Source organism: Mus musculus, chromosome 3 (genome assembly GCF_000001635.26).
Source record: "Mus musculus strain C57BL/6J chromosome 3, GRCm38.p6 C57BL/6J".
In the NCBI taxonomy this organism is placed as follows: Eukaryota; Metazoa; Chordata; class Mammalia; order Rodentia; family Muridae; genus Mus; species Mus musculus.
The window spans coordinates 85,337,599-85,364,488 of NC_000069.6; the positions used below are offsets into that span (position 1 = coordinate 85,337,599).

Sequence of the window (26,890 nt, forward strand, 5' to 3'; positions counted from 1 at the left end):
GTGCATGTTTTGTTGGTGGTGTTTTTTGTTTTGTTTCAAATTCTAATAAAATTGTCTTTGAGCTTCCTTTCCAGCCTGTCTCTAAATTCTTTTATTAAGGAGACTGAGAATCCAAAAGGAAACTCCAATTTCTCCAATACTAGTTTCATTTCTTTTGAGATCCATGGTAAAGGGAGTGTGTGATGGAGCCAGGATGCCCATTCTATGGTGGCCAGGAAGTGAAAAGAGAGGCAAGGGAGCTGGGGATAGTGTATTTCCTTCAGGGGTATGCCCACGAGGACCCGACTTCCTTCCACTTGCTCCTGCCTCTTAACAGCTCCACAACCATCCAATAACACCAAACACTGCTTTCACCCAACCTCTATATTGGTCCTAATTTCTAGCCATTAAAGCTCCTGGCATGCACCACTCCAAGACAGAGCCCAGCCAGTTCCTGCAAAACCCAGTCAGCAGTAGAACAATGATTACCAACACTGCCGTCCCTGGGCAATCTGGTTTGGAGCTGGCCTCAGTTTAAGTGTGCAACATGTAAATTAATTACCAGTGCATCTCCCAAGTAGGTTATGCCCGGGTCACAATGTGAATGTAACTCCACCACCTCCACAACTTTACCAGCTATAGGCATAATTGTGGTGGGTGACAAGGAAGAATTTGCATATTAGCAGTCATCAGTGTACTGCTGTAGATGAACCCAAATGAGAATTCCATCCCCCTCTGGGATATTATTCCGGGCAACCAATACCAGGAGTACATTCAAAACCAGATGCCTTCATTAAGGTCACCCCTTTCCCTCATTGTAATGCAAATTGCCAGAACTAAGGCATCTAAAGATTGCCTGAGAGGTGCATAGGGGAGCATCTTAAATAAGTAACGAGTCAAAATTCAGGACATTCCTTAATTAATTGGGAGACGGAACAAAATAAAACAGGCTTCAGCCAATGGCAACTTGCTGACACTGGGTTGTCTAGGATTGCCCTCCAGTAATGTGAGAGACTCCCTCTTGCTACTTCTGTAAATTCCTTGAGGAGCTCCACCCCTACACCCTAAGCACCCTCCCACACTTTTCCTAGAGGTGTGGAGGTGGGAGGGAAGGAGAGGTGGGGACTGGAAGAGTTGCCATCTGCAAAGGTTTCTGCTAATTAGCCAAGGACAGCGGTGCTGGTTTGGAACAGTGTTGGATGCAGTGGACCATTGCACTTAATAATAACCTAACAGGTTTCAACCTAAAGATGCGTGATGGGAAGATGGCATGAATAATTCAGTGAGCTCGAGGTCCTGAACTCACATTTTCTCCCATAAAGAGGGAAGCCCAGAGCCTCAGGTACCAAGTTGCAAACCTATCAGGGCTTAGTGTCTCTTTCAGAGCTGTGTTACTAAGTGGCGTGTAGGTGTGAAAAGCCTTATTACCATGTAATTTTGTTAGAAGCAGACTTCCAAGTACCTGCTTTACTTTATATTCACATACACACACAAAAAAAGAGAGATCAAAATGTATTTTATTTCCTAACAATAGCCAATTTGGCGATAATTACTGTAAAATACGAATTTTTTTAAGTCATAGCACCCAAGTGAAGCCCTACGTTGCACCCCTTTGTACAGGAATATCTTCTTATTTATTGCCTTCCCAATAATGAACTTTGAGATAAACAACAGAAAAAGTAATTTGTTTTTTGACAATGCTGAACCTTTGAATAGAGAAAATCACACAGTTGAACACAGAGCGCAGTCCTGTGTGGTAAAGTGGTCTCCATGGCAACCAATAGATTTTTATGCTAAGTCTGGCCTTTAAAAACATTTCACGTTTACCACTGAGAAAAAGATGGCCTTGATTTAAAAATGATACAACAAGTACCTCAGATGAGCATGCTTTCTGCTCTGGGCTGCAAACTCAATTAAGAGCCATCTCCTCAGCCCAGAATCACCTCAATAGTATTTGTGTCCTCTTTGACGTACGCGGTGGCCCGAGCGAGAAAGGGAAAGGTTGGATGCTTTGTATTCTGCTGCAGGAGCTGAGGGCAGCAGTTTGTTTTTCCACTTGTTCTCCTTGGACTTAACACCAGGAGTAGAAAAGTAGGGAGTAAAAATAGCATGTTGGCCTCTTATCTGAGTCTGTGATCATGGCGACCATGAAAATATTATGCCCTGCTTATCTCTGGAACAGCTCTGACCATGCTCGCTTATTATAACTTGAAATAATGGATGCAGAAATACCTGCCGCACCCACGGCAGACTGAGCACCCTGAATTAGTTCCCGTGCACATTTAGAAAGTTCGGTACCAAAAATGGAACGCAACTGTGGCCAAGGGAGGATGTCATGTTGTCGTATTAATGATAGGTGCCCATAAAAGGAGAAATGAATGTAAATAACTCAGGGAATGAGAGATGAGGCGAGGGGGGGGGGGTGGGGTCCTGAAAGTTGCATCAAAAGAAGTAAACTAAGTAACTGTCCTTGAAAGGATTTTGCTTTCCCTGCTGTTTTTCAGGGAAAACAGTCTGCTGTAGCCCAGGCTGGCCCCCAACTCAAGGTGACCTCCTGCTCGACCACTCAGTTATCCTGCTTGGTTTTCAGTTCATTCAAGATTTCCTTTCAAAGGAAGTATTTTTTATCCTTTTGCTTGGAAAGCTTGTCCATTAGTCCTCACAATAGGATGTTTTGGGCCTCACTAAGAGTCAGCAATACTCCATGTCCTCTGTGGCTGGTGGTCACTTCTGCTGGAAGGTTTTCACAGCTGGACAAGGGTGTGGACTGAATTGTTTCTTCTGAAATTTAGGAATAGAAGCAGTGACCCCAGCACCCCAGAAGCTGAGGGAGATGAGACTTTAGAGATCTGATTAAACTGGCATGAGGGCATAGGGATGGACCTTCCTCCAGGCTCACAACTGGCCACACACAAGAAGAGATGGTGGGGATTTGGGAGGGGACACCAGTGATGCATGCACAGAGGGGAGACAACTCAAGGACATGGGACTAAGTCAGAAGGCAGCTCTTCCAAGCCAGCAAGGGAGTCCTCAGGAGAAGACAGATCTGTCGATGCCTTGAACTTGGCTTTCCAGCCTCTGCAATGATGAGAAGATACATTTCTGTAGTGTGAGCCTCCTGACTGTAGAGTTCTGTCACAGCAGCCTGAGAAAACTAATGCAGTTGGAGTGGGAGTGGAGTGCCTTCTGGAGGGTGTATCAAACAGTTCACTCGGCAGAGGGGTCAAGGTTAAAGAAACAAAGCAATCGGCTGTTCTATCTTCCTGATGTGTGTGTGTGTGACAGAAAGAAACAGACAGACAGACAGACAGACAGACAGAGACAGACAGAGACAGACAGACAGACATAAACAGAGAGGCAGAGAGAGAGAAAGAGACAGAGAGCGACCGAGACTGGAAAACAGGCAGAGTTAAGTATATGTGAGGGGAGACTTGGGGAAGGCTCTGGGAGAAGCAGAGCTGGGGACTAGCCTCATGCTGCCCCTCCTTGTCTTCTAGAACTCAGCCTCCCTATTTGTCAGCAACAAGATGGGACAATTTTTTGACTTCTCAAATCTGGCTGTGAGGAATCAAGGGCAATGTACAGAACGTACAGAGAAAAACTGGCACGCGCTCCAGACCGCCAAATGCCTGAGAGTATTTGGACCCAGGAGGATGGTGACTCTGGAGAGAAGTGGGGGACAGGAAGCACTCGGCTCCTCCCACTCACAGGCTCTGCCAGATGGCCAGGCCTCAGGCCCAGGACCACACATCAGCCACCTGCCTGGAGGCATGAGCCATCCATCTTTCTAAGATAATTTTCCTCCTTCAGCCCATAGAGAGCTCTGGGCTATCTTTGGCCAGGGGAAGAATGTTGACTGTTTCACACAGAGAAACATAAATCACTCTCTTTAGGCCTTGTTAACTTTTACTTATAAAGTGTTTTAATGTAGAACTGTCAGGACCCCTGAAAATAATGGGTGGTGACAGGTTTAGGATTAGAAGCTTCTCAGGTAGTTAGGATGGTGAGTTAGGTTATAAATTGCTTTTAAAGAGCTGAGGCGGGGACTATGAGCTGCCCATACCTACTCCAAATGACACCGACGAGGCAGCGGGGACGAGTACATGCTAGTAATTCATCTTAATTATTTGTCAGCAAAGCCATCTTAATAAGAGATGTCTTTCATTTTGATTAAAATGACCCTCGGTAATCTCCAAAGGGCCTTGTCTAAAACGCTCCATGCAAAGGGAAAAGTGGAGACTTTGGGTTTAAGGTTTTATGCCTCAAGCCAGGAAGAAGGGATTGGTTAAAAATATGTCAATGTAAAGAAATAGCTTAGGTGTCTGGTGGCACAGACACATCAGTCAGTCTCCGATGACCTTATTTGCTATGGTGCCAAGATATCAGCGGGCTCATAATTTTTCTCACAACTTATCATATCTCAGAGCCCGCTCTAACTCTAGCTGTTGACTGACAGGGAGGCGGGGCTTAAGGAAGAGCCAGAGTCTATCGTTGCACAACAGGAGGAGAGCAGGTACTGTATTGCCTGGCTTATGCAGAAAGGGATCCCACAGGGTAAGCAAAATGCCAGAAGGTATCTGCAGCCCAGTAGTTACCTCAGAGATGGAGCAGGAGTGTACTGGGGGCATCTAGACAAGACTCAAGCTGAACAAGAGAAGAGGAGAGGAGCAGTCTAGAATGAGGAACCAGGGTTCCATGATATTGTCACTGATGGTCAGTACTTTCCATTGCTTGGGGAAGACTCGGGGTCAAAATGAGTACTGTGGTCAATGTTGTTCCGAGGCCAGGCCATCCGAATCTCTTCACTTGTTCACTTGATACTAGTGAATGAATAGCTATTATATACTTGAATATGTCATACTATGCCAGTACTTTTTGTTCCTATGAACAGATTTCTATGAACAGAGCCAGCAGAAATTTACCTCTCAGTGGAGTTTGAGTTCTAGGGAAGCCAGGGACTCCACAACCCTTGTCCATTAGATGTGAACAAGTCACTTATGTGGTTTTCTCTTTGAGACCAGAGCTGCTGCCAAGGGAGATGGTGGTGATGGTGGGGGCAGTCTGGGAAAAAATGCTTGCCAGGAAATGAGCTGGAGGGTCTGACCACTGCAGAGGCCCATCCACCACCTTGCTGGGTGGAGACATCTTCTTGCAGCTTGGAGAAGCATTACAAGTCAATAACAATTTTCTAAGATGTTTCTAATTTTTAAACATGTAACTATAGTTACAAGGCTTCAGAGAACCATCTGCTAGACTTTAATTTGCTTCTCAGGACCAAGAGGATTGTAGATCATGGACTAACACATTCAGAAACAATCTTTCCTCTATATTCACAGCTTTAAAAAAAATCATATGTACTAGCACCAACTTACTTTCCCATTCTGTCCTTGAATTTCTCTCCCACGTTTTCTTGTTGATGGACAGGCACAAAACAACCTCAGGAGTGTGGTATGTGAGGTTTTGATGGGCTCTATAGCATGCAACTGTGAAGTGATTTGAAATGTTTTCCACAGGAATGGTGTTTCTCTTTTGTGGTGGGGCAAAGGCTGGCCTTGAACTCTCAATCTCCCAGAGAGTCATTAACGTACTCAAAATGGAGGAACGTATGGAATGAACATCTAAGGCCCACAGGTAGAATGATATGGTAAAGATTAGACTTTTAATCCATAATTCTTTTAAAAAATACATTTACAAACCAAAAAAATATACATTTACAATTGTATTTCAAATAATCAAATCTTTCATTCAGCAAAGGTTTGTTGACTCCGGTCCAGTTCACCTCCAGAAGCTCCAGAATCAACCCAGGAGGAAGAACCGTGTGGACGCAGAAAGGCCTAACCGTGTGGTTCTAGAAAGTGGATATGTCAAGGTGCTGTGTGCAGAAGCAGAAGTCTTCAATGCTCCTTCATGTGTGTTTCCAAGAAGTGGGGACATCGGTATTCCCTTAGGGACTTCTCAGCAACTTCAACGGTCCTATAAAAGTGGAAATAGGGGAAAGCAAGCATATAGAACATTCTGGCAACTGTAGCATATTAAGAAGCCTGGAGCAGGTTTTATATAAGAGAGATAGATGAAATATTCAGTAGAGCTACTGGACAAAGTCTAATCATGACATGTCTTTTCAACTACACAAGGATTTAGACCTGCTCTCAAAGGGAGGTCACTATATTAGTTGGTTTTCTGTTACTACTTTACATAGAAGAAGTGATCAACTTATAAACAGAAAAACCTTGTTTTGGATCATGATTTAGCTGGTTTCAATCAATAGTTGATTGTCTGCATTGCTTTGTGCCTGTTGCCAGGAAACTTATCATGGTTTTAAAAGAAAGTGTGTGTTGGAACAAAAACAATAAGCCAAGGGGCAAACAAGTAAGGAAAAGGAATATCCCAATGCCAGTGATTTAGAGATCTAAAGACTTCCCATGAGAGGTCTCTTCTCTCAACGGCTCCCCCACTTTCCCCGAGTGCCATGCTTGGGATCACACCTTTACCACATGAGTCTTTGGCAGATGCTCAAGATGCAGCCCATTGAACTCACTTCCTGCTGGTTCCATGTACACGTAATTTGTTTTTGTGACTTCGGAAATTGGAAGTTCCTGAACTTGAGGGCCAGGAACCCAGACTATAACTCTTAGCAAAGTCTCCAAACCATATCGAATAAAACTTGCCAGACACAATCTGAGAGCAGGTGAGGACACTGGCTCCAACTAATGTACTTTAGGAGTTTGGAGTTTGTTTTAATAGACATCTCAGTAGGTCTTGCTACTTTAGGAAGAGGGTATGTAGGGCTGGAGAGATGTTTAGATGTGATGAGCTGGCATTCTGCCTTACTTGATAAGCCTGGAGTGCAGGAGAAAATGAGTTGTTATGATTGGAGAATTTTGACACCTTTTCTTGAAATGGTCCTCATTTGTTTTATAGTCTGGATGGGATGAAATTTAGCAAATCCACCTTGCCTTTCACCATAGAGGAGATTGGAGTCTGTTAACTGAACAGTCCCTATTGGACTCTTAAGGCTCCTTTTCAATCATCAGTCAATTGCACTGGGCTCTTAAAGTTTTCTTTTAACGGACATTTGCTGACTTCTTCCATCGGAAGTAGAGGGCAACTATACTAGCCAAGTTCTTTCCAGAGAGAAAGAGAAGACCCCTGTCAATTCTCTGGGTTCCATTCCAGGATCTGTCATTGCTTTGATTTGTAGGTGGGACAAAGCATTAAGCCTTTGTGTCTCCAAAACCAAATGATGAATTCGGCCCCATTTGCACTGCTTGTGAACAGATGGGAGTGCACATGATTAACTACTCTTTTCCCTCAGTTCCTTGACCTCCATGTCTGCCATATGAGGGGGTTGCTATGCAGGGATTTGTGGCAGGCAGAGCCTGGAGGAAGGTGGTCCTTGGCTCCCAGTGATGCTCATGAGAAGGAGGAGACTCACTTGACTTCTGAATAGATGCCAAAGTTCCCTGGGACAGTGGATGTGAATGGTTGACAACTGTCTAAGTGTGCACTGGAAGAGGTCATGTGACATCAGTGAGCAAAGGGGGGACTCATACTGGTTAAACGGGGTCTGGTCTCTATTTTGCCTAGAACAGAAACAGATAATAACTAAATTGGTGTGGAACCAAATGCTAGGTCAAATCTTTGATCAGTTCTGGGAGATTAAATGAGCTAAGTGCTGTTGACACGTGGCTACTAGACAGTGGATGGTCTTAGACCTGGTAAAATAGCCAATAGCCAATCTGCCCGCAGTTGAGACACAACGTAGTGGCTGGTTCTGAGTCCCACTCTCTGGAAGCCCATATTCAGCCTGCTCTCAGGGTCTTCCACATGGCGGCAAAAGGTATGCTGTGGTCTCGGGTGGACTAAACATGAGCCCCAAGTCTCTGAATTTCCTTATGTCTCTAAATCCTCATGAAGTCACAGGGAAGGTTCTAGGGCTTTCTTTCCAGTAGCATTTTCTAAAGTGTGTCCCTTGGCTGCTCTTCAAATTCGAATTCTTCGATCAAGTAAAATTGAGAAAGGCTTTTAAAAATTGTGTACTGAGTGCCGGCAATACAGTGATGGAGAATCTGGACCAAGGTCAGAGGAAAGGCAGGCTAGATCATGTGAGTTCTCACAGGTCTCCATAAAGGTCTGGCCGTTATTTCTAATGCTCTGTTTGAGTCAGATTTCTATCACTGGGCCAAAATGCCTAAGCTAATAAACTTTCAAAGAAAGTTGGTTTTTTTGTATGGTTAGTGAAGTGGAAACTTAAGGGTTCTTCAGAGAGTCAGCTGTGTTGGATGGTGTTTTGCTGGGGCTAATATATAAAAGAATGTCTTCCCAGAGTGGACACAGGTGAAAGACTAAGGCAGACTCATGAAGGAACGTTTCACTGAGGCAGACACAGGAGAGAGGATGTTCTGCTAAAAGCAAAACTGTGAAAGGGCATGTGATGAAGGATTCTTTGCTAACAATACGCATGTATTGGTCCACCTTAACATTGCATAGTTGATAGAAATGCACCAAAACCTTGTGGTGGGGTGCTGCCGTTTCTTCTGTGGACTCAGGCTGATTGGCAGAGAGCTGCCAGCTGAGACAGATGCACAAGCTGAGGCAAGACTGGGGCTGAAGCAAGGCACATGGAGGGCACATGATGTTTGGAGGGTATAAATAGGACTCAACAGAGTGATGGAGAGAGAGCTTGGCTTGCTGGTACAGCTATCTGTGCAACGTTTATGGGTCTTGCGTCTTCGCTGATCTTCTCTTCGATGACAGAGGCACAGCTGAGAACTTCTCTTGGTGTTCCTTCTGGTCCCTCCTACTGACTTGAGCCGAGGCTGAGGCCTGACTGTCCCTGCTAGGTAATGTGTCACTGCTGTTGCTATGCCAACTCTACCAAACTGGACTGCTGGTGTGTCCATAAAATATTTGCAAATAGATCTAGCTGCCACTGCCCGATAACCTGTGAACTGAACTGCTGATTTCCGGACAACACAGATGGGAGTTGCTCCAAAGAACCTTTTTAAACAGGTCCCCTCCCCCTCCCCCATATCCTTTCTTTTCCACTACCTCCAGGTGGATGGTGGGCTACAAGGGAGGTTGAAACGTTTAAGGACCATCATTAAACGTAAGTGTTGGAAAAAAATTAAGGTTACAGGTTGGTGTTTTTGTCTGTTTGTTTGGTTTTGGTTTTGATACATGGTCTTGGAGATTCCAGATCAAGGTCAGCTCGCTTCATTGCTTTGGGCCTCTGGCAAGAAGCAATATGAAGAGAAAATATATAATAGATATAGTGAAACCCTTACTGGTTGGGACAGAGTGAAGTGGGGGGAGGGAGGAAGGCAGAGAGGAGGGGAGGAAGGGAGGAAGGGAGGAAGGGAGGAAGGGAGGAAGGGAGGAAGGGAGGAAGGGAGGAAGGGAGGAAGGGAGGAAGGGAGGAAGGGAGGAAGGGAGGGAGGGGGAAAGAGATCACCCCCCCAGTGACCTAAAGAAGGCTCACAAGACCTCACTTCTCCAAGGCTTTGCTATAGAATTGTCCTGGAGACAAATCCTTTAACACCGAGGACTAAGGGAGTCACTTAACTAAAAACAGCTTGGCCATTGGATAGTTGGGTGGTTTTAAATAGCTTTAATCCGGTGCATAGTGGAACACAGGGTCTCAGGAATTCTGGGGAAGAGAAGTGTGTGAAGCTTTGTTTGACCCAGTTCTACCCCAGATCATTTAACTTCTAATGCATGTTCACACACAATTCTGCTTCCCTCTCCTGTCTGAGCTGTATGAGGATGGGTCCTGACAAAACCAGAAAATGAACATTTGAACTTAAGAGGATTCCTTTGTCTGCTCTGATGTCTCTGCAGTTACAAAGTGTGGTGACCGCTCCCATATTTCTCCCTATCCCTGTTTTGATTCACAACACTTTATTGTTTTACTGGAATCAGTGTATATCTTCCTAGCTATATGTTAGGTTATTCAAGCTGCTATAATGAATAGACCCAAACAGTGTATTTACTAGCTCAAAAACAACTTATTTCTGTTTTTCCCCTGAAAAATGAAAGCTTGAAAATTGAAATTCTTTATGTAAGAGGAAACTGGATTTTAAGAGATACTTTTTTTTTACATTTTATATTTAATTTAAAATTTTAATCCATTTATTAATTAATCCTCAGTAAAGATTGAAATTTATTTCTTCTTGGTGCAGCTACGGCACAGGGCATGAGTCGGCAGGCGTCCCTTCTCTACGTAGTCACTCAGGGTCGCAGGCTGATGGGAAACGCGTTATTCTCTGTATGTGGTTTCCCTGGTTGTACAACTACGCCCAGTGACACACTATACCACTCTACCATAGGGGACTATATGAAGTCTGAGGACAACCACTTACTTCTGTGACATGCCTACATGCTTCTAGGTCTTTATCAGGAAAATTAATTTTAGTGTGTTAGCCTTTGCCAATTCATAAATATATCACAGAGCTGGAATTACACATGCAGGAGATGTGTGTTGAATTAAGCAGTAGTACAACTAAAACCCATGTGTGTTTGGAAAGAGTCGAGGCCACCACCAGAAAACAGAGCAAGACAGCTGTCATGGCATCTGTGTTCCAGGGACATGGACAGTGGCCATGCAAGTGGTCTGATCTGGTTTCATTTCCCCCATGGTTTATCTGAAGGAGGGCTCAGGCAAAGCAAGGGTGGATTAAATGGCAGGGATGAGATTTTTCGGGGGCTTGTCTGCAGGTGAGGAGAAGACCCGCCTGTAGTTCTTCACTGTGTTGCTGGTCCAGAATCTTCAGAGGCCGCCGAATGCTGTCAGACATTTCTGAGGTCATAAATCACACTGCACTGCTACGAGGACTAAATCAATAGAGCTTCTAAGTTTTGAAAAAGTGGGGAGGTGCTTGTGTGACCCTGCGGAGGGAAGAGAAACCACTGTGGGCTTCCTTGTTTACTTATCCTGATTCAGGCCCTTTCTTGCTCAGGTGTCACCAGTGAAAAAGCTGAGGTCAGCTGTCCCGGGACTCCCGATTTCTGGGTATTATTTTGTTCTCGAACCGTGTCGAGAGAAGGTATCAGCAGCGACTCCTCCAAACCCAATGTCTGTGGAGTTAGTTGAACAGATTTCAACAGGGCTAGAAATAAAAACTGCCCTTCACGGACCAGGGAGAGTTAAGTGGGAGAAAGATAAAAATATATGACATAAATGATCAAAGTAATAAAACTCCCTGCTCAATTAGCTAGCTGGAGATGCAGAGGGTGCAGGGAGTTGGTGACTGAGAAATTGTCCACTTGCTCTCCGGGGACCCTCTTCCTTTCCTCCTGTCTTTCTGACCTTCTTGGCTGGGCTATGGAACTCAGGTTGGTTGGTAATTTTGTAGGAGGTCCACCGACGCGAGCCAGCCAGCCAGCCAGCCATCTTTCTCATTACTTTAAAACATTAGCCAGTTAAATGAAAAATATTCATCATCTTATGCAAATTGTGCCTCTGTTTTGACGGCTGGAAGAGCAAACAGCAGTGTGCCTGCTCCAACCATTGCCGATAACTTCCTTTGTCCCTCACACCTTTAGAAACTAGAAAAACTGCTTAAAGTCCATTTGACAACTAGAACCCTATATTATGTAATGTATGCATGTATGAATGTGTGTGCACATTTTTATAGGTTTAGCATGCAATATACAAGTCTTGACATTAGGTATTTCTGACAGCTCTTCTGGCCTGATCCTGGAGAGTATTCTAGGAAATCTAAAACTAGGGCAAGATGTGATTGCCCCAGAAAATGTGGTCAGTCATTGAGAAGGAACAATTTCTATTTGGAGGACCTGGTGTATGCTAATAACCAGTTTTGAGTTTTTCCAATCTGATCTAAATTACCCTTAGTACTTCCAAGGTCTCGCTACCTAATGAGAACAATTATTTCTGGATCTCAATTAAATTGAATTAAAGAAGTATTTTATTTGTTTTTATTTGGAATTTTTTCATTATGAAACTAATATAGCCATATTATAGAGAATATGAAATATATATTGGAAGAACAAGATTCCCATAATTCCCTGCCTTAGGGAGAACAAAGCTCCTGCCTGGACTGGATGCAGCGAGCTGTCACTCTCACCATTTGCTTGTGCCTGTGTTATCAGCAAGGTGTGCACATGTTTCTGTCTGTGCTCTTAGGACAGTCCCAGGTCATATCTGTTTCCCAACACAGTGATTAAAAGTGCCCTCTTACCCTGTAAGGGAAATCCCTGTTTAGATTAAAAAAAAATCTTAAAGTTCACCCTAATTATTGGTATTATCTTCAATGTATAATTTATTTCAGAAAAAAAATTTTAACCTACCATGTCCACCTAAGGTAGATTAGTTTGGTTAATAAATAGGTGATAGAACACATAAATGCACTGAGCAGTTGTGATAGCCACACTATCCTGCAAGGGCCTGCAACTGCATCTGTGCATGAGGTTCCCACTGTCTGACTTTTTTTTTTATATGAATGCCCATTTAGCCTTCAAGGGACACCAGGTACTACCCATGACTCAGGGATGTCTGGCTTTTAGCTTAAATGAAGAAACGCTGACTATAAATCGTAATGATTAGTGAAGGTGAATCATCATCCAAGCTTGTGAATAGAAAAAAAAATTAGCTATTCACTAGAATACTTTACCATACTGCCTCATGACTCTCTGGGAATCTTCTCGAAGGCTCTGTCTAAGTCTTGTGTCTATTGCCCGGGCTTAGCATTGTGTCTAAAACAGAATCAGTGAATGAATGAGAGACTTGAATGAATGAAGTTCAGGTGAAAGGCAGGCCTGGACATGGCTGATATCAATTGTGCACCCTCACATTTGTTTCTACAGAGATTTATATTTTAAAATTATGCATGTGTGTGTGTGTGTGTGTTTGTATACACATGTATGTAGGAGCCCTTGGAGTCTAGAAGAAGGTTTTGAATCCCCTGGAGCTAGAGTTACAGGTAGTTATGAGCTGCCTAATGTGGTTCAGTTCCAGGAACTGAACTAGGGTGGGTTCTTTGCAAGAGTGGTAAGCACTCTTACCATCGAGCCATATCTCCAATGTCTTGATTTTTGTTTTTCTGAAATAAGGTCTTTAGAAAATTAGTAATCTAGGAATAAAACGTAATATTATTAGGAATCATTTTATTGATTATTTGTCTATCCTAGGTCTCTGGGCAATCTAACCTCTGGTTCCTGGTTATCCAAACAATGCCAGGGCATGGGCTCCCTCTCATAGTATGAGCCTTAAATTAGAGCAGTCATTGATTGGCCACGCCCACTAATTCCTGTACATTACACCAGCACATCTTGCAGGCAGGGTAGATTGTAGGCCAAAGGTTTCATGGCTGAGTTGATGACCCAGTCCCACCACTGGAAGCTGCCTGGTTATAGAAGACGGCCAGTTCAGGCTCCACTGTCATCAAAGAGGCTTTCTCCGGCAGCTGATAGGAGCAGATGCAGAGACATACAGCCAAACATTTGGCAGAGAAAGAGCCCAAAATGGAGATCTTTTTGGGTCCCTCCCCTTGGAGCTCTAGGAACCAACCCTGCAGAAGAAGGGGAGAAAGAATTGTAGAAGACAGAGGGGTCAGGGACACAGAAGAACAAAGTCCACAGCATCAACTAAGCAGGGCTCATAGGGGCTTACAGAGACTGAAGCAGCAATCACAGAGCCTGCTTGAGTCTGTGCTAGGTCCTCTGTATTTATTTAATGGTTGTTAGCTTGGCATTTCTGGGTCATTCCCAATAATGGGAGTAAGGGTGTCTCTGACTCTATCTTGAGACCTTTTTCTTCCTACTGGATTGTATCATCCAGCCCTGATATGAAGAGTTTGTGCCTAGTCTTACTCTAACTGTTAGACCATGTTCAGTTGACATCTCTGGGAGGACTGTTCTTTTCTGAAGGGAAATGAAGGAGGAGTGGATCTGGGGAAGAGGGAAGGTGTGTGTGTGGTGGGGGACTGGGAGAAAAGAGGAAGGGGAAACTGTGGTTGGGATCTATTGCATGTGGGAAAGATAAGTTAAAAAAAAAAGATTATCTAAAATGTTTCCATGCAAGGAAACTATGGAATCTTGGTCACCAGCAAAGCATCCATCACACACCAAATTCCTGATAAACTATAATTCTGTCATTCACTGACTCATATCTAATGACCCCGAGTGCCTGAAGAAGAGATGCTTGGTCTGGGCAGGTGGAAAAACTGCCCTCCACCCAGGCATGAAGGCTTGAGAGGATGTGAGGGCCTTGAGCATGTGAGGGCCTTGAGCAGATGTTGGTGTGCATTTTTGGTGGAGGCTAACTAGTAGAAGCCAGTGGGTCTTTTCCATCACCTCTTGCCCTGTTTTGGCCACAAGTTCTAGGGAGCATTGCTTCAAAATGGGGGAGGGCTACCCAACCCTTACCAGATTTTGAGTAAACAACACTTGCGTATTGTGGTGAGCCACTGAACAACTGAGGCCGTGTCTTGATAAAAAGTTCTCCTATCCTCAATTAGTCTGATAAAAGAGGCTGAAAAGAGGGATAAGAAAGGGGTAAGAATACCGCTGGGGAGAATATGCTTCTGAAGGGTCATCTGATATTCTAAGCAACCAGAAAGCAACAGGAGGACACAGCTCACAGGCTGGAGAGGGGCCTCAGAGCTGGAGGACAGAGCATGGAGTCCAGAGTAATTGCTGTTAAGATCTGTGTTAAGTACAGCATGAGAGAAGGATTACTCAAACCCTGGCTGAAGTTGGATGTGACCTCAGGAGAGTGGGAAGGGGTGAAGAGGCAGTCAGAGGAATGATCAGGGAGATGAGAATTCTGCATGGAGATAATGAAACTATGGAAAGTACAATCAGAGCAGCTCTGTTGTGAAGGGTCTAAGGCACCGCTTCCCAACCTCCCTAACTCTGAGACCCTTTAATATAGGGTCTCACGTTGTGCTAACATCCAGCCATAAAGTTATTTCCTTGCTACTTCATAACTGTAATGTAGATATCTGATATTCAAGAGATCTGACATGCAACCACTGTGAAAGGCTTGATCAACCTCTTGAGGGAGTCACAATTCATGGGTTGAGAACCACTGGCTTAAGGGGGAAGATTGTCCAGCTTGCTGAAATTTAGAAAACTCTACAAATGAACACATCCTTAAACCTAAAAGGAATGTTCTAAAAATAAATGAGAGAAACACCCCATACTGTTTTACTGCCCTGACTTCAGGCTTCAGAGGTCCTGTGTTCCAGGGAGCAAACTCACCACTGGTGGGGTGGAGCTGCCTGTGGCATAAAAGTTACAAGAAGCTGTCTGCCGAGATTGACTTCCTAAGAGGTAGTGCAGACAGACAGTACCCAGAAGCAAACAAGGATTATTCATGGTGGAAGGATGATAAAGATTGGGTCAGCTTTTAAGCTCCTGGTAGCAGTTGTGAACAGTACAAAACACGACAGCATTGAGCAATGGTGTCTAATAGCTTACCCTGTGTTGGAGATCTCAGAGGAGGCCCCATGTTCCAGGTACCTCAACTTCAACATAGACACTGTCACATATGGTCTCTGCCTTCACAGAACTTATGATGAGGCGGTGAGGGTAGATATCAAACATAGAACTTCGGTAAGAATTATTTAGGTTGTAGTCTTGTAAGTGTTTTTAAGGATAAGCACGGGAGTCGAGGGAGCATCCAGAAGGACTAAGTTAATCTGAAAGAGTGAAGGAAGAATTTTCTGGAATTAGCAGGAAGGGGAGGGTGTGAGGAGGGTCAGAAGAGGGGTACTGAGGCCAAGTTTCTAGCTATCAGTTGTTTTCTGTTGCTATAACAGAATATCTGAGACTGAGGGATTTATAAAGAACAGAGGTTGACTTTGATCATAATTGTAGAGGTCAGGAACGCTAAGAACTTGGCACTGACACATGGTAAGGGTCTTGTGACTCATGGTAGGGAGCTTGTGACACGTGGTGAGGACCTTGTGACTCAAGGTGAGGACCTTGTGACAGTCTCATCTCTGCAGGTAGACAGAGAAGGCAAGGTAGTTGGACTGGACTTACTTTTACAACAAACCAGTTCTCAAGATGTCAACGAAATCCCGTGAAGACAGAGGAGCTTGTGTTGCCTGCTTTACCTCCTATTTGGCCCCATTTTCCAACACTACTGCACAGTGGGTTGGAGTTCTAATATATGAATTGTGTAGGACACAAACCATAGCAGCCTTGTGGTGCTAAGTTTCCCTTCTAGTAGTATGTGCTCTTGGTGGCTCACCTGGGGCAGCTTCACACACTCTAGGGTGACCTTGAGAATTGTTCGTAACAGCTCTCACCTGCCTGCTAGAGAATTCGTGGTTTTTTTGCTGGCATAGCCACATCATCTGAAAACGCCAGGGGATAGGTGGTATTCCATCCTACCTTCAGTCTAGTCAAGCAGGTGTGATCCAAGCCAAAGGCTGACTAGTACTGCAGGCACATGCCAGCCCTTCCCAGAAGCTGTGATGCTAACGAACACCAGGGCGTGTGTGACTTCAGACTGCACCCAGACTTTAGCATACGGGTCTTTGTTGTACCTCTTTCCTGTCTTCTCCTGAGGCATCGCCTGAGATGATCCCTGCATAGCCATTTACCCGCGTGTCTTACCCTAAGACTGAAGCTGGGAGTCCCACCAAAGTGCCTACCATAAATGGACTTAAGTGACATGGGCTGTGTATAGACAGCCACTCCCTGGGGGAGCACTGGCCTGTGGTGCCACAGTGGTAGCACATGAAACATATCGGGACATTTCTCCATGTACCTAGATACCTTGTTTTTGTGCAAGAATTTAACTATACCATTTACAAAGTACATGTATATCCCTTGAAGTAGGAAGGAACAGTCTTATCCCATGCCTCATGGTCCAGATATATATTGCCAGGACTCAGAACCATGGCTATAGTCACCAGACTCTTTACCTCTGTACCTTGGCCCATCCACTTGTTGAGGGTGCCCTTGTAAAACCAAGACACAGGATTCAATTCGCCTGCTCTGGGTTGTTTTTAGTGGCTGGTAGGTTAGCTTTCAGAGGACAAACACCTTCCCCCTATAAGTGCTCTTGTTAGAAAGCTGCTTTCTTTTCTACTTCTGAGATGTCCCTCCTACTTCTGAAAGAGAGAGAGAGAGAGAGAGAGAGAGAGAGAGAGAGAGAGAGAGAGAGAGAGAATCTTTTAGGATGCTACTATTGTATAAAAATTCAAAGGAAAAGGATATAATATGACCAAGTATTATTTCAGATAAGGAATTTAAGGTGTCTGTAAGAGTCAAAACCTCTCCCTCCCGCCCATGTCATCTGCTAAAAGGGGCCAAATGTCTTTGGGAAATGTGCCCCACCATCCTTTCCTGTTGCAGAGCAATGAGAACGGAGAAACCTCCTGGCCCCTTAACCACACGGGCAGCATAAAGGATGCTTCGGCATTTGTGTGATAGCCTCCTATTTTCTTCTCTTGTCTCCGGGTGCACAAAACAGGACTTTCATTTCTGGAGAGTTAATTTCCGTCAGCGGCTTACTCTCCATCTGAAGTCGCAATCCTCTTTGGAGAAGCAATTGGTTATTGTGTAAAGGATTTCAAAGTTACATGCTAAGGATTATGACTCTATTTGGTCTGAAGAAGCAGTGTCAGGAGAACTCTTAAGTACCAAATACTCAGTTTTGATGAAAGTGTTCCTAGTGGAGATAAGGGAGAGAAGGGCCAGGAAAATTCGTGAAGTTGTTCCAGGTGGGGAACTGCTAATGAAAACTTCTTCTCAGATACTCTATTCTGTCCAGTGATTGACCCCCGCTGCTTGTTCCTGCTCTGCATACTGGTACATCCAGTTGTAGTGGTTGTACCTGAGCCTTCCTATGTTTAGGAGACGCTTTGTTTCCTTTATTTTTACCACATCATTCCTGCCACAAGTGTAATCCCTGCCTGGTCTACCTCTGAGGACTTCAATGCAGAATAAATGTATAAGATGCTGCACTGAAATGGTTGCTTTTCTGCAAAGATACGTTCCTATCGGCATCTCCTCCACCCAAAATAGGAAGTCCATGGCATGAGAGTCATCTCTGTGGTCCTGACTAACAATCCCTGTAAATGTAATGGAAACAACACTCTGGAAGTATTTACTTAGGAACCCTGGCCTAGGAGGCTAAGACAGAGAAACTCCACACATTTTGTAGTGCTGCGCATTCAGTGTCTTCTGTACAATTTTGTGGTTGTTGTTCCTGTTTTTTGTTGTTCCTGTTTTTTGGGTTTTTTTTGTTTTTGTTTTTTTTTTTGGTTTTTTTTTTTAATGTAAGCTATTTATTGCTAGGGTATATAGGCCTGGAATTCAAAGTGATAATTCACTTCCTGGGAGTCGCTTCCTGGGAGTCACAACCATCTTTGCTACATTCTTTTTGACTCTCTGAGTCAACTCACTCCTTAAAGAAATACATTAGGACACCCCCCCCCCCACACACACACACAAAGAGACCTCCCATTCTTCTGTGTCACCAGCTAAATACAGTGTGTGTGTGTGAGTGTGCATGTGTGTGTGTTTTATGTGGGGGCATGCTTGTACATACAGGTGTGCATACATATGTGTGGAGGCCAGAGTCATTTCTTATGTGTGAGATAGGGTTTCTTAGTGGCCTGGAGCTCAGTAGGCTAGACTTGCTAAGCAGCAAGCTCTAGGGATCTGCCTGTCTCTGCTTCTCTACTATTGACCTTGCAAGCACACACCTTCATGTCCAGTTTGCTTGTTTGGTTTTAACTTGGGTTCTGGGGATTAAACCCCAATCCACATGCTTGTAAGGCACCCATATTACCAATTTAATTTTCTCTCTGGGGTCTGAACATTATTTTAATCCATGTTCCTTGTTTTGGTTTAGGAACAAACATTTTAGAAAAAGAACTCCAACTTCCATCACACCAAAAATTGCAGAGAGCTGATCCAGACGGCTGAAGTCTGACTCACACGGGATCATTCACTATGAAGCACAATTGAATACTCACTAAGGGAGCAGGTGCGTCACTGGGCTCTCAGTACACAGTCTGAATACTTTGTATGTGCATTCAAGTGAACTTCCAGCCACCCTGGTTCTTATCAGTTACTGTGAATCATTTTTTCCAAGTCAGTAGTCAGTACTCATACTTATCCAAGGGCTTAAGTCTGATGCTCAAGTGGTCAAGTTCTTCCTTCTCAGAGACAAGTGATGATCTTAATGATGGCACCAAAGTACCATGAAATTCCAAAGTGCCTGTGGAATCATCAAGCATTAAATGATACTGACCACCAGGCTTAGGATCGAAGGTATATGGTTTTCTTATAATTCACTGCAAATTCAATGACGCTTGATATTCAGATAAGTCCAGGTTAGATAAAATACTAGCCAGAAATTCCATCATGCCATTGTCACACACAGAACACAACGCAGTAGCCGTCTTTCTGAGCCAGAAACCAGCGGAGGGACTTGAAAGTGGATCAGCAAAGGACCGGAAACTTTGATTTTTAAATAGATACTTTCACAATGCATGGCAGCCACCCCTCACAGTCTTCAGGTCACACGGACATGTGCGAATGTGCGACCTTTTCCGAGGTAGGTTTTTTCAAGATGTGACCAATGGTGAGTGGGGAGTTTTGTCACTTGTCTACAGACTTAGACCACAGCTCCAACCACACGAGGCCCATTATCACTAAGACTTCATGTCCAGTCCACAGAGAAATGCAATGCGCTCCCCTCCACAGCCCAGTCCATTCCTCTTCTTGGTGTCTGTCTCCATCGAGAGTTCCTCAGGCCTCTTCCCAGGAGTCCTCCTCACACTGGGCTCTGGGATGTTCTTAATGCAGCTGGGACCCTTGTGTCTGGGCAGACCTGCCAGGAAGGCTCTTACCTTCAAGGTACTTGGCAGCTGAGCAGGTGCCCCTGTTGTTTTGGATAACAGAGTCTGCCTGCTGGTTTTCTGTTCACATTGAATGCTAGCTAGGTACACTGGCTTTGGTGTTAGCTGGCCCATTCATAGCTCAGGTTCCCTTTGTGCTGCTTGTCAGTTACTCTGTTACTCTGGTCAAGCCTCCATTGTCTCATTGGTCTAACAGGACTAACACTGCCAAGCGCATCTACTCTCAGAGTCAATGTGGATTCGACGGGGTGACGTACTGTCCCATCCATGGCCTGGTGCCAGGCACGTAGTAAGACCTCACCTAAGAGGGACTGGTGTTTTCCTCTGGCAATCCTCCACAGGCATGTACACAATATACATGTGCAGGCTTCCTCCATCATCCCTGATTTAATAACTCCAATCATTTTCTCACTCATTATTGTAACGGCAATCATCATTGCAATTACTGTTTGCTCACGACACTTCACATTATTATAATTATTATTTTTATCCTGCTCTCACAAATGTCATTAATAAGTACCAACCATTAGTTGTCATTAACGATTACCAGTTGCATGACATTCCACCCCAATTTTCAGGATAATTGAGAGTTTTTTTTTATTAGTACTAAGGGCCAGCCATGAGAGAAGGGGAAAAAACTCCACTGAACCCGAAATAAACTTTTTTAGAATATCCATAAGTTTGTCTCTGCTTTGAGCTAAACACAACAGCTGAGTCAATGTAATGTCTGACCTAAAGCATTTAAAAAGATTGTGTTCTGAAGGGAACTGTTTCAAGGCCACAAGGAATGTGTGCAATCTCACACACTGGGCAGGACATGCCAACTACTATTCTTTGAGGTAATAGTCTGCAAGAAAAAAAAAAACCCGTTGATTTGCTTTGAAACTCCACAAAAGACAAGCTTCCTTTAGTTAACTTTTACAATGAGCATTCGCATATGCAGATTAGGTACGTGAAGTGTCATTGACATCCAAATTATTTACCTACCAGATAGGTTAGTCAGCTCTCCTTTGCTGTAAAAGATACCCAGTTTACAATGAGGAAAGATTTGGGGTTATGGTTTCAGTCCATCAGTGCTTGATCCCATTCCTTCTGTGGCTTCAGTAAAACATAACGTACCCAAGGCAGGGTACATAATAGAGGAGACTGTTCATCTCATGGTGGCCAGGAAGAAGAGATGGAGCTGAAGGAAAGGACACACACACATACACACCCATACTCAGAAAGAGGGGGGGGAGGGGGAGAGGGGGAGGGGGAGAGGGGGAGGGGAGGGGGAGGGGGAGGGGGAGGGAGAGGGAGAGGGAGAGGGAGAGGGAGAGGGAGAGGGAGAGGGAGAGGGAGAGAGAGAGAGAGAGAGAGAGAGAGAGAGAGTGATTCCAGTATCCACTTTAAGGTCATACTACCATTATTTTCACTTCCTCCCTAGACCAATCTCCTAAAAGTCTTACCAGTTCCTAAAAGCAAGTGACCAAGTCCTTAAAGCATGGTTTTTGAGGCTCTTCCCAGAACCAGTGTATAGCATCAGACTGAGCCAAAATTAAATGAAGTATATGGAACAGGAGTCAGACTGTGGATTTAAAAGAAACAGTGAATGGCTGTGGGATATAGCTTTCCTCAAGCTGTGGAGTCCAGGTCTTCCCAGTGACAATTCAGACATGACTACCCAATGTCTGCCATGTTGGGTCTAGCCTTTTGATTTGTGGCTTTTTCTAGCCATTGAAGTAGAGAGACTTTGACACCAGGAGATCGTGGAGATGACACAGGGGTGAGGACAGACAGCCTGGCGAGCTGTCATCTCCTCATTTCAGTGATAAGGTATATTAGAGCTGGCTAGCTGTTCTTGCTTCCACAAAGGCAGCTGGGCCTATTCTGAAAGAGAATTTCTGCTAAGTCATTTATATACATTCTTGACTTGTTCCTAAGAATCAGTCTGTAGGGACTGGAACAATTCAGCAGTAGAGTTTTTGCATAGCACTCATGCACATAGACACACACACACACACCCCACATATACACCATATACACATACACACCACACATAAATATGTACACACCACAAACACACATACATATACACATATCACATACATACACACACACATATCATCCTAACACACACACACACATACAGATACACACATATACCACACATCATGCACACACACCATATACACACATATTCACACACACCCACATACACACACACACACACACACACACACACACACACACACACACATGGCTACAGGCTTTTCCAGGGCAGGAACAAGTTGGTGTGTCCAGCACTTCCCTCAGGACATAATGAGCAGATGGAACTCCTAAATGAATGCAAAAGGAATTGCACAGATATAATTAGAAATGAGAAGGAAGCATGAGGAAAGGCGAAGGACTGGGGACAGCTCTCCTGGTTCTACAACTCACCGGGATGCCCCCTTGGGACACCACTATCCTCTTCCTGCTTTGACTTCTATGTGGTTGAGAGTTATTCCTCAAACCAAATAAAATTCTGCCTTTATTGGCTAAAAATGTTCAAATAAAGACAAGTTCAGACTTCATAGTGGGCCAGTGGAGGGGCTAAACCCAATTTCATGTGCAGGATGAGAATTTGAACTCTGACCTCTGTGTAGAACCACTTGCATGACACGTTCCATCTCCTGAGTAGAATGCTACAGTTGTGAGAGCAGCCTGTTGAACTCCTGCCTGTGTACCTGTGAGGCTGGAGCCTTCTGGCCCTGCTCGACCCTCTCATCTATCTCTAGTGTCCTAGAAGCAGCTTGTCAACCCTCTCCCCCTGCATTGTGCATATGCTGTGAGCCATTTTAAAACAAGATTAAAACAGAAGCTTGAAAACAAGGCATTCAGGGTTTTCCCCCCCTTTTAAATCAGATATTTAAATACATTGTGGAAAGCAATTTTGGGGGTATTTAATTATTCACACTAATGGTTTATTGTAATGAGATTTTAAAAAACCATTATGATGGGCAAAGGGCTGAGGCTTAAAATATTTTCATTTACAGATATGTTTTGCCATAATGAAACCCAATATGCAAAAATCTAAAATTAGGTAAATTGGAGGCTTTATCTGGGTTCATATTGTTTACTTTACAAAAAGGGGGTGTTCTGCCGCTCAAAAGTGTTTCCCCCAGTGTTCCTTTACTCAGTGCGAGGGCCGTGGTGCCTTTGGAACGCAACTTCAACCATTCCCACGCTGGTCGTACACAGGTGTTCTCTGTAGAGCAAGGTTCATCTGAGGAGAGTGTTGAGCCTCCCTAGGATTGGAGCTGACTCTGAACTGTGGGAGCAGCCAATGGGGAAGAGACAAGAGCAGAGATTTTGAGTGACATCCTCGGCAGAAAGGAAGAAAGACTCGACTCGGGACTGTGAGGGCTCCTATCTGATCTAGATGTGAAGGCGCCCGTCAAATGTGCCATTATATCTCTTTAGCGTAACCTGAGTGCAGCTTAGCGATTAAAGTAGTGCAATCCAAATCAGGAGTCGTGTTTCTCTCTCTGTCTCTTCTTGCTTCCAGTTGGACACTTCTGACATGTTCACTCTGAGGACAGTTTCCCACTTATAAGGCAATTATTTCTATCCCAGGGGAATGCTGTAACACCATGTTAATGTTTTTAATAGCCTGTGAACTCTTCAGACTACTATCTAGCATTGTTACATACTCAACTTCGGAACTGATGGACAGGCAGCCCTGTGTGTGTGTATGTGTGTGTGTGTGTGTGTGTGTGTGTGTGTGTGTTAGAATGTAGGTACAGAGTACAGGTGCATGTGGAGGCTATAGGTCAATGTTGGGCATCTCCCACAAATGCCCCCCCCCCCTTGGAGACAGAGTCTTTCTTAAACCTGGAGCTCACTGATTCAGAAGGGCTGGCCAGAAAGCCCCAGGAAGCCTCGGGTCTCCACTTCTATCTTGCTGGGATTGCAGATTCCCACAGCCACACTTGGCTTTTACATGGATGCTGAGGACCAAACTCAGGTCCTGTGCTTGCATGGAGAGTGCTTTACCAACTGATCCATCTCCGCAGTCCTTCATATACTTACCTTTTGTCTTCAACTTTAAAAATAAAGTAACATGGGGGAGGAGGTCATGGGGGTCTGGGAGGAGAGGCAGGGCTAAGATCTGTATGTAACGCGAATAAATAAATAAATAAATAAATGGGAAAACTAGTAAATACAGAATGAGAGAGAAAAGCATACCCATGGGTTGCTTGGCTTTTTGTTACTGTAACAAACAGTGAGATAAATAACGGAAGCATAAAGGGATTATTATAAATCATGATTGAGAGGTTTCATATATGTATGTACTTGGCCCCATTTAGGGTCCATGACAAGGCAGGATATCATGGCAAGAGCTTATGTTTTAATCAAGTTGCTTATGTCATGGCTGCAAAGAAGCAAGTGAGATGCAGGGAAGACAGTCCTGCAGTCCTTTCAAGGGACTACCCTCCAATGACCCAAGTTCTCCCAGTAGGCTCAAGGTTCCAGCCCTTCCCAATAGTACCATGGACCAGAGACGGAGCTGTCATCACACAGGCCTGTGGGAAACATTTAAGATCCATTTTATACCACCCCGACAGTACACAAAACTTTCCCAAGTGATTCATTCGATAAAACTTTAGCATCTGCTAATTGGACAGCAAATTGTCACTAATGCTGTGGAATCAGCGATTTTGTTCAAGAGAATTTGTTAATTCCCTCTCAGTACATCAGGGTCAGTTCGCATAGTTCATGCGACGATAGAAATATCCTCATTATACAGGGATGGTCAAAACGCTGAATGTGTCTCACAATCCAAACCGTGAGACCTGGAAGTGAGTTTGGATGGTTTTAGATCTATGGTCTTTAGAAGTAAATGTTAACTTTAAAATTGTAGTAGATCCGGGTCCTTGGATGTCATTAGTGAAAACGTAAATGCTTTCTGTGTTTGTCCTAGTTGGCATTCTATTTCTGTGATAAAACCCTGACCAAAAGCAGTGTGGGGAGGGGAGGGTTTGTGTCAGCCTATGGTTCCAGTCCAGGCTGGCCCATGGAGGAGGGCTGCTTACTGACTTGTTTCCCGTGAGTTGCTCAGCCTGTTTTCTCATACACCATAGGACCACTTACCCAGAGGGACCGCTGCCTTCCCACATCAGTCATTAATCAAGAAAATGCCCAGCAGGCTTGCCTAGGGGGTCAATCTGATGGTGACATTTTCTCAATGGAGAGTCCCTCTTCCCAGATAAACCCTGACTTATGTCATGTTGATTAAAATGAAACAGAACAAAACAACTAACCAGCACGGTGTTCATCGAGGGAAGGAACACAGTCTTTAAATGGGGAGGAGTGTGGTAGGTATGTATTCAAAGGTAAAGAAGAGAAGAACGCACAGAGTTGAAGCTAAGGCTTGATAGCTGCTACACTCTCTCCTCTTGTTATCAACAGTCTAACTCATCCATTCGTTTCTACTTTCTGAATGTAATATGGACCCAGCCTCCTGAGAGAGTACCTGGAGCAGCCCTGAGGACAGTCTATACATGCAGCAACTCTACTTCGTGAGCTGGCGTTAGCCCATGCGGCCTGTCTGCTTATACACTGGTCACAACACACGATCTATACTAAACGCAAAGCAGAGACTGTATCTAGGCACTGTTCCAAGAGCACCAGCAGTTGGCTCTGGTAGCCTGTGGCAGTAGCTAGATCTCAGCCACTGAACCCTGCTAAGGACAGCTAATCATGTGCTTCAGAATTCCTGAGTGCGAGATGGCTTACAGGGTTTCAGCTGCAGAGAGAGCGGACATGTGCACCTCAGTTGGGGAACAGACACAAGGCTTAGTCCTGTTAGAAACCAGTGAGACACAGTCCCTCATGCTTGATGGCCCAGCCTGTGGCAGGAACCCATCCCAGACAAAACAAAAGATGGGAGGCCACTGTTCCGGCCTGTGTGGACAGGGCTGGGTGGATGCTGGGAACTGGGCCCTGAGATAGAAGCGGCAAGGAAATAGTTTCCCAGTTGGTAAAATAAACCAGACAGGAGGGCTTTAAAATCTGTGACCTGCTGAACTGCCACAATAAGCAAGAAGATTTACTTCAAGGCTTCCTGGGTGTTCCATCATTTTTGGCCTCAGAACTAGTCAAAAATGGATCCTGTGTTGCTTCCTTTAATGAAGAAGGCCTTTGCCCCTTTGTGTGAGGAAGACATGAGGTAAGTAGCCCATCAAGCTGGGTGAGTGTGTCGTAGTGGGGCCATTCACAAAGGCCTGGGCTGAGGGTGCTTACCTAGCATGCACAAAGCCCCGGGTTCCATCTCCAGCCCCACGGAAATCAATGAAGCAAAACAAACAAACAAAAATCCCACAAAGTGCAAGTTGTATTTAGGAAACTGAAGGAGACAGTGAAGTGACCTGACAAACACCAGTGAGCTGCTATGCCTCCTGGGGCAGAGAGGATATTGTGTGGAAGTCAGTTCCCACTGCTGTTTTCCTAGGGTGATGTCTTAGGGTCACTATTGCCGCAGTGAAACGTCACCATTAAGGAAACTTATAAAAAAGAAAGCATTCAACTGGGGACTTGCTTCCAGTTTCAGAGGATGAGTCCATGACCATCAAGACACGAAGCATGGTAGCAGCAGGTAGGCATGGCATTGGAGCATTAGCTGAGAGCTATGTCCTGATCAGCAGCAGCAGAGAGAGAGACAGACAGACAGACAGACAGACAGACAGAGAGACACAGAGAGAAACTGGGTCCAATCTGGGCTTTTAAAACCACAAAGCCCACCCCACTGACTCAGTGACCTACTCCTCCAACAATACACACCTTCTCCAACAAGGCCACGCCCTTTGATTCTTCCCAAACAGTTCCACTAGCTGAGGACCAAGCATTCAAGCATACATAAGCCTACGGGGGGTGGGGGGAGAAGTGGGGGAGCATTCTTTAGTCAAATGGTCACAAGTGATGAGACAGGAAGAGGGGGCACACACACCACCACAAACCCACTGTCCCGCCTCTCATTTGCCTCCTACCACCCTGAACTGGCTAAATCAAATCCAAAGCCAGAACCCGAGTTCTACAGAACC

The 26,890-nt window shown here is 44.6% G+C and overlaps 1 long non-coding RNA gene across 1 annotated transcript; it reads left to right on the forward strand.

Moving 5' to 3' along the window:
* Nucleotides 1-4,522: 4,522 nt before the first annotated feature.
* On the forward strand, nucleotides 4,523-5,809 carry Gm31210. Its single transcript, XR_375766.1, has 3 exons — nucleotides 4,523-4,692; nucleotides 5,493-5,623; nucleotides 5,729-5,809. It is a non-coding gene; the product is annotated as a predicted gene, 31210 (long non-coding RNA).
* The last annotated feature ends 21,081 nt before the right edge of the window (nucleotides 5,810-26,890 follow it).